The sequence below is a fragment of the Triturus cristatus genome, chromosome 4_2 (assembly GCF_964204655.1).
Source record: "Triturus cristatus chromosome 4_2, aTriCri1.1, whole genome shotgun sequence".
NCBI classification, from domain to species: domain Eukaryota; kingdom Metazoa; phylum Chordata; class Amphibia; order Caudata; family Salamandridae; genus Triturus; species Triturus cristatus.
Window position 1 is genome coordinate 947489014 of NC_140586.1, and position 6997 is coordinate 947496010.

Genomic DNA, 6997 nt, shown 5'->3' on the forward strand with positions numbered 1-6997 from the left:
AGGTCGTGCGCCTCATTGCTCTGGGTCCCCTCCTCACTTGCTGCGCACGGGTTACCAGAAAGAAGGGTAGCTTTCCTCCGGATTACTAGGGACAGGGTACTCTGAAACCCCTCTCAGCCAGGTGGTCCTCAGCTGGTGACCAGATGGGCTAGGGCCGGGTGAAAACCTCCCCCCCACCCTAGGCTCCGTCCTCCGCTCCGCCATGGGCCCCGAGGCCCATCGGGCCTTCCCCAGCTCACCTGGGTTCAGGAGCCCTGGCCTGGGCCCTTGGTGGCCCTGGGGTGGAGGGTGTCCTCTCCACCATGGGGTCCATCCTCGGGCCTGCCCAGGACACAGGCCAGTTGAGGCCTCCCTTGCTCTTGCCAGCCCGGGACCTCCGGCCGGGCCCAGGGGACCAGGCTCCGTTCCCCTGCTCCGCCATGGTCCCAGGACGGGGTTCTGTAGGGCCCAGGCAGGCCTCCCTCCTGTTTCGCCTGCCTGTCAAGGTGCCTGGGGGACCCCGGGTTGGCGGTCCGTCGGGGACCCCCGTCCTGAGCCCCCGGGACGCAGAGGCCCTGAGCCCGCCAATGGGCAGGCGGGAGCCCTCCTGCGAAGGATCGGGGCGGGCAGATTATCATCCTTCGGGCCCAGCCATCTGGTCGTGTTTTTCGCCTCGGCCATCTGGTTGTGCACAATGCTTTCCAATGGGGCGACCAAATGGCCAGGCTGCTCAGTTCCGATGAGGGCTCATTTGCCTCCCCAATCCCAGCCAGGGCTCCAGGAGGTCGGGCACGTCTGCGCCTTGGGTCCCCTCAGACTTGCGGTGCCGTGCGGGTTACCAGAAAGGGGGGTACACTTCCTCCAGATTACTAGGGGCAGGGTACTCCAGACCCCCCACGGTCAGGCGGTCCTCAGCCGGTGACCAGATGGGCTAAGGCCGGGCGAAACCCCCCCCTGCCCGGGGCTCCATCCTCCAGGCCCGCAGCGTGGCAAAGTGCCCAGTACAGGCTCCATCGGGCAGTCCTCCCATGGGTGTCCAGATCTGAGAGCAAAGGCCTGGGTGCACCCCAGGGCTCAGACCTCCCCTCTGCCATGGGCACAGGCCCATTGGGCCTTCCCCAGCTCCGCTGGGTTCAGGAGGCCCAGCCGGGGCCCTTGGTGGCCCTGGGGTGGAGGGTGCCCTCTCCACCCCAGGCTCCATCCTCGGGCCTGCCGCATGGCAGGGTGCCCAGGACGCATGCCTGTGGAAGCCTCCCCTCCGCGTGCTGGCCCGGAACCTCTGGCCGGGCCCAGGGGACCGGGCTCCGCCCCCCTGCTCCACCATGGTCCCAGGATGGGGGTCCGCCGGGCCCGGGCAGGCCTCCCTCCTGCTTTGCCTGCCTGTCAAGGTCCCTGGGGGACCCCGGGTTGGAGGTCCATCGGGGACCCCCGTCCGCAGCCCTGGACCCCAGGCCCAGCTGGGGTCTCTGACCCCCCCGGGACACAGAACCCCCGAGTCCTCCAAAGGGCAGGCGGGAGCCCTCCTGCGAAGGCTCGGTCAGGCAGATTGTCGTCCTTCGGGCCTGGCCATGTGGTCGTGCTTTTCCCCTGATGGCCGGGCTGCCCTGGAAGTCCATATGAGGGCTCATTTACCTCCCCGATCCCAGCAGGGCTCCAGGAGGTCGGGCACGTCCATGCCTTCGGTCCCCTCAGTCTTGCAGTGCGCACTAGTTACCAGAAAAGGGGGTGCCCTTCCTCGGGATTATTAGGGACAGGGTACTCCGGAACCCCTCTTGGCCAAGCGGTCCTCAGCCGGCGTCTGGATGGGCCAGGACGTTACCCAGGCCGGGGCTCCGTCCCTTGGGCCAATGTGTGGTGTGGCGCTCGGGATGGGGGCTCCTCTGGCCCAAGGAGTCATCCCCTGGGCTCGGGAGCACTGATGGGGTCCAGGGGCCCTGGGCTCAGTCTCCCAACCTGCCACTCCACCAGGGTGCATGAAACGGTGTTCCGCCGGGCCCTGGGAGCACCCCTCGCTTGGCTGGGTTCAGGAGCTCAGGGCCCCCCCACCCCCGGCTTCGTCCTCGGGCTTGCTGAATGGCTGGGTGCCTGGGACGGTGTCCCGCGGGCCCGGGTAGGCTCCCCTGTGCCTCTGGAACTGGGAGCCCCAGCAGGGCCCCTGGACCCAACCGGGGCTCCCAGGTCTAGTGCTCCAGCTCTGGGCCCCGTCCCCCAGCCTGTCGCTATGCCAAAGACCCGAGACGGGGTTGCTTCATGTCTGGGGAGCCCCCTCGCTTGGCTGGGTTCAGGTCTCCGTCCTCGGGCCTGTGAGGGGACCCCCAGTTGCACTCAGTGGGAGGCGTGCGGGATGGGGAGCTTCATGGCTTTCACCTTCTGGTCCCATCACTCTGGGAGCCCCCCTCGCCAGCGGGTGGGTGGGGGGGACTCCCGGGCTGAGTGCCTGGTAACGCCTTCAATGGGGTGCCCGGGCCGTTTCGCCGTGTGGGCGGTGGACGGACTGCATCGCCATCCTCCCGCCTCTCCTGCGCCCTCAGGTGGGCAAACGTTATCGAAAAGTTGCCTGTGACTCTAGGCAGTGGATCACTCAGCTCGCGTGTCGATGAAGAACGCATCTAGCTGCGAGAATTAGTGTGAATTTCAGGACACATTGATCATCGACACTTCAAACGTACCTTGTGGCCCTGGGTTCCTCCCGAGGCTACGCCTGTCTGAGGGTTGCTCGATCGTCACATCGCCCCAGGGCTTCACTGGGACGCTGCTGGGACCGTCGCAGGGTTTGGCTCCGCTTTCCTTTGTCCCCCCACAAGGTCAGACACCCCCGATCGCCCGCGGCAGGGTCCCTCACCTGGTCCTGTCATGGAGGTATGCCGCAGGCACGCCTAGCTTCACGTCCCTGCTGTGGTGGGGAGGGTCTGGTGACTGATGCGCCCTGGGCCCGTCCAGGTTGTGTGCTACGTGTGGGTTTCTGTGGTGTCCCACCGGCTGCCTGCGCACATGCCTCGGGCGCCCACCTTCATGGCTTGCTTCCCGGGGAGGGTAGAACTCCTGCCCTGCCAATCTGAGGAAAAGAGGGTGTGCTGCCAGGACGCCGGCCCTCCTGCGAAAGCAGGGGCGGCTGGCGTCCCCCGGCTACCCCTACGCTTCGGTGTTTTCTGACTATGACCTCAGATCAGACGTGGCGACCCGCTCAATTTATGCATATTACTAAGCGGAGGGAAAGAAACTAACCTGTATTTCCCCAGTAACGGCGAGTGAAGAGGGAAGAGCCCAGCGCCGAATCCTCACCCGGTGGCATGCGCGGGAAATGTGACGTACAGAAGACCGACTCCCCAGCATTGCTCAGGGGGCCCAAGTCCTTCTGATCGAGGCTCACCCCGCGGACGGCGTTAGGCCGGTAGCGGCCCCCGGTGCACCGGGATCGGGTATTCTCAGAGTGGGGTTGCTTGGGAATGCAGCCCAAAGCAGATGGTAAACTCCATCTAAGGCTAAATACGGGCGCGAGACCGATAGCCAACAAGTACCGTAAGGGAAAGTTGAAAAGGACTTTGAATGGAGAGTTCAAGAGGTTGCGTGAAACAGTCGAGACGTAAATGGGTGGGGACCGTGCAGCCCACCCAGAGTATTCAACACGGCGGGAAGGTCGGTGGCCCAGGAGTTCCGGATCCCCTCCTTGGGACCTGGCCCCCACAGGCTGCATTTCCTCCGTGGTGGTGCGCCGTGACCGGCTTCGGGTCGGCTGGGAAGGCTTTGGGGTGGCAGGTAGCCCTCCGCTCCGGCAGAGATTGCTACAGCCCCCCCGGCAGCAGCTTTGCCGTGTCTGCAGGCCGAGGGAGATTCGACTGCCTCAAAGCCCTCCACCGGGCACCCATTTTCAGTCACCCCTCGGGGTGTGCTGGGGCAGGGAAGGGGGGACGGGGCCCCCTGCTCCTGGCACAACTGTCGACTGGGGCAGACTGTGCTCAGTGTGCCCCAACCCCGTCGTGCCACCGGGCGGGAAGGCCCACGCTTGGTGGCAAGGGTATGTGGCGATATCGGTTACCCACCCGGCCCGTCTTGAAACACAGACCAAGGAGTCTAACACGTGCGCGAGTCGGAGGGCCGAGCGAAACCCTGTGGCGCAATGAATGTGAGGGCCGGTGCGTGCTGGCTGAGATGGGATCCCACCACGCTTCCAGCGACGGGCACACCACGGGCCCCGTCGCCCGCCTCATTGGGGAGGTGGAGCATGAGTGTGCATGATAGGACCCGAAAGATGGTGAACAATGCCTGGGCGGGGCAAAGCCAGAGGAAACTGACGGAAGTCCGTAGCGGTGCTGACGTGCAAATCGGTCATCTGACCTGGGTATAGGGGCGAAAGACTAATCGAACCATCCAGTAGCTGGTTCCCTCCGAAGTTTCCCTCATGATAGCTGGCGCTCGGAGCCCCCAGTTTTATCTGGTAAAGCGAATGATTAGAGATCTTGGGGCCGAAAAGATCTCAACCTATTCTCAAACTTTAAATGGGTAAGAAGCCCAGCTCGCTGGCATGGAGCCAGGCGTGGAATGCGAGTGCCTAGTGGGCCACTTTTGGTAAGCAGAACTGGCGCTGCGGGATGAACCGAACGACCAGTTAAGACACCCGCTGCCGATGCTCATCAGACCCCAGAAAAGATGTTGGTTGATATAGACAGCAGGACGGTGGCCATTGAAGTCAGTGTCCGCTAAGGAGTGTGTAACAACTCACCTGCCGAATCAACTAGCCTTGAAAATGGATGGTGCTGGAGCGTCGGGCCCATACCCGGCTGTCGCCGGCGCTGAGAGCCACAGGGGCTAAGCCGTGATGAGTAGGAGGGCCGCTGCGGTGCGCACGGAAGCCGGGGGCGAGGACCCAGGTGGAGCCTCCGCTGGTGCAGATCTTGGTGGTAGTAGCAAATATTCAAACGAGAACTTTGAATGCCAAAGTGGAGAAGGGTTCCATGTGAACAGCAGTTGAACATGGGTCAGTCGGTCCTAAGAGATGGGCGAGCGCCATTCGGAAGGGACGGGCAATGGCCTCCGTTGCCCTCGGCCGATCGAAAGGGAGTCGGGTAGTGGTTCTGGTAGTGCCAAAATGAATTATCTCAATGCCCCACTGGGGCATTCTGGGAATAAAACTGATGCGCGAAAAGCTGCTCTTTGTGAAGCGGATTATGCCTTTGAAGAAGGGAACAGGATCTCGAAACGCTTCGGCATTGCTTGAACTTTTAAGATGACTTTTCTTGGCTGAGCCCTTGATGTTTGCTGCCATCATTAAAGAACTGAAAATATGCACGTACCTGTTGGCGTTCTTCCATGGGGGCTAAACTTTTCTGTTGGATTTTAGCGGCTGTGGCCCAGCCACGGGAGAACGCCCACAGCGAGAGAGCGGGCCCGTGATGGAGCCAGGACGGCTTCCTCTGTACAACGGGAGGCAGTGCTCAGAATGACAGCTGTGATATTACATCGGGTCTTTAAGCAAGAATCTGCATCAATCCACTTGGATAACAAATAGGCCAATTTTTACCGCTCACTTAACAGACAAACTTGAGATAATTAATTTTGGCACTACCAGTTACAGAGGGCCGCGGGAAGGGGTCCCTCCCACTGGGGAATTCTGGGAATAAAACTGATGCGAAAAGCTTCTCTTTGTGAAGCGGATTATGCCTCAGAAGAAGAGAACAGGATCCCGAAACGCGTCGTCATTACTTGAACTTTTAATATGTCTTTTCTAGGCTGAGCCCTTGATGTTTGCTGCCATCATTAAGAATATGCACGCACCTGTTGGCGTTCTTCCATGGGGGTAAACTTTTCTGTTATATATATTAAACAACTGTTTTTGTTGTATATTGGTATATTGTTTTAATACACATCAAAAGGGGGGAGACAGAGGTCAGGAAAACAGAGGACTCGGCCTCCTAAACAATTACTTATATCAAACAAAGAGAGTCCAGCTGTATAGATTGGAATATCTTTCCACCCTTAAGTATGGAAAACAGAAGGTTTTCTTAAACTAACCCTCACCTACCAAGATTTCCCTTGGTGGCATGCTTCATCATCGGGCTCTTCCCGTCTCTCTGCGGAATGGGCGTGCTGCAACTAAACAGAGACACTGGAGCACTTATTCCAATACTATGTAGAGATGGTAGGTATAAAAGTGGAAGGGTCGGGGCGTGGCCAATGCCCGGAGCGAGATGGCCGCTTAAACCTCTTGCTCCGTCGTATCTGCTCTCCTCCCGCTGATCCACCACAATTATCCGGTTCCCAGAGGTGGGAAAAACTGTAGGAAGGTAAGCATCACGACTTGCGCTGCCTCCCGTCACCGAAGTCTGCTGTACGGAGCGATCGTGAGACCCGCAGGGTTTTGGCCTAGCGAGCGGGCGAGGCCGGGGGGCTAAATTTTCACTTCAGGCCGCCGTGTGACCCTGCGGAGCCGGCCTGAGACACCCCAGTGCATGGGAAGTTGAGCGCCGGCGGGACCCGCCGGACAATCATCCGGCCCTGCGAAGGTCCTCTAGGGCATCTGCAACGCCTAGCGATCCACCATGAACGACATGGGGGCATCTGCACCATTTGGATTGAGGCCCGGAATGAGTGGTGCGCTTGGCCTCGGCCTCTCCTGGATTGATCGGCACGCCTGGAGCGAGGTGAGGCGGTGGAGGGCCCCGTGGTATCCCACGGAGTTGCGGGGGCCTTACCTCCCCCACGGTGTTTATTGAAGCCCGGCTGGCCTGTCCTCCTCGTATGTGCCAGGTAGGGGCCCCCCTCCTTTTCCTGAGACTACTGAAGTGGACTATATACAGAAGACCTAACTCTCTACGGCCGAACAGTCTGAGGCCCCTGTCCTCACAATACAGAAACACCCCCTGGAGTTTCCAGGGCCCGGCTTCGGGCAGAGTATATTTGTCCCATCGCCACAATTGATACTGCGACGCACATTTCACGCGATTTCAACTGCTCCTTGCTCCCGCTAAATCAATTCGGCAAGTGACCTAGGGTTTGAGAGTGCCCTGGAGTGGACTGTGCT

General features: G+C 60.6%; 1 non-coding gene and 1 pseudogene across 1 annotated transcript; both read left to right on the forward strand.

The window, feature by feature from the left end:
• The first annotated feature begins 2540 nt into the window (after positions 1-2540).
• Positions 2541-2694, forward strand: LOC146839053 (5.8S ribosomal RNA). Its single transcript, XR_014960882.1, has one exon. It is a non-coding gene; the product is annotated as a 5.8S ribosomal RNA (ribosomal RNA).
• A 441-nt stretch (positions 2695-3135) lies between these two features.
• LOC146839054 (28S ribosomal RNA) lies at positions 3136-5268 on the forward strand (annotated as a pseudogene).
• Positions 5269-6997: the final 1729 nt, after the last annotated feature.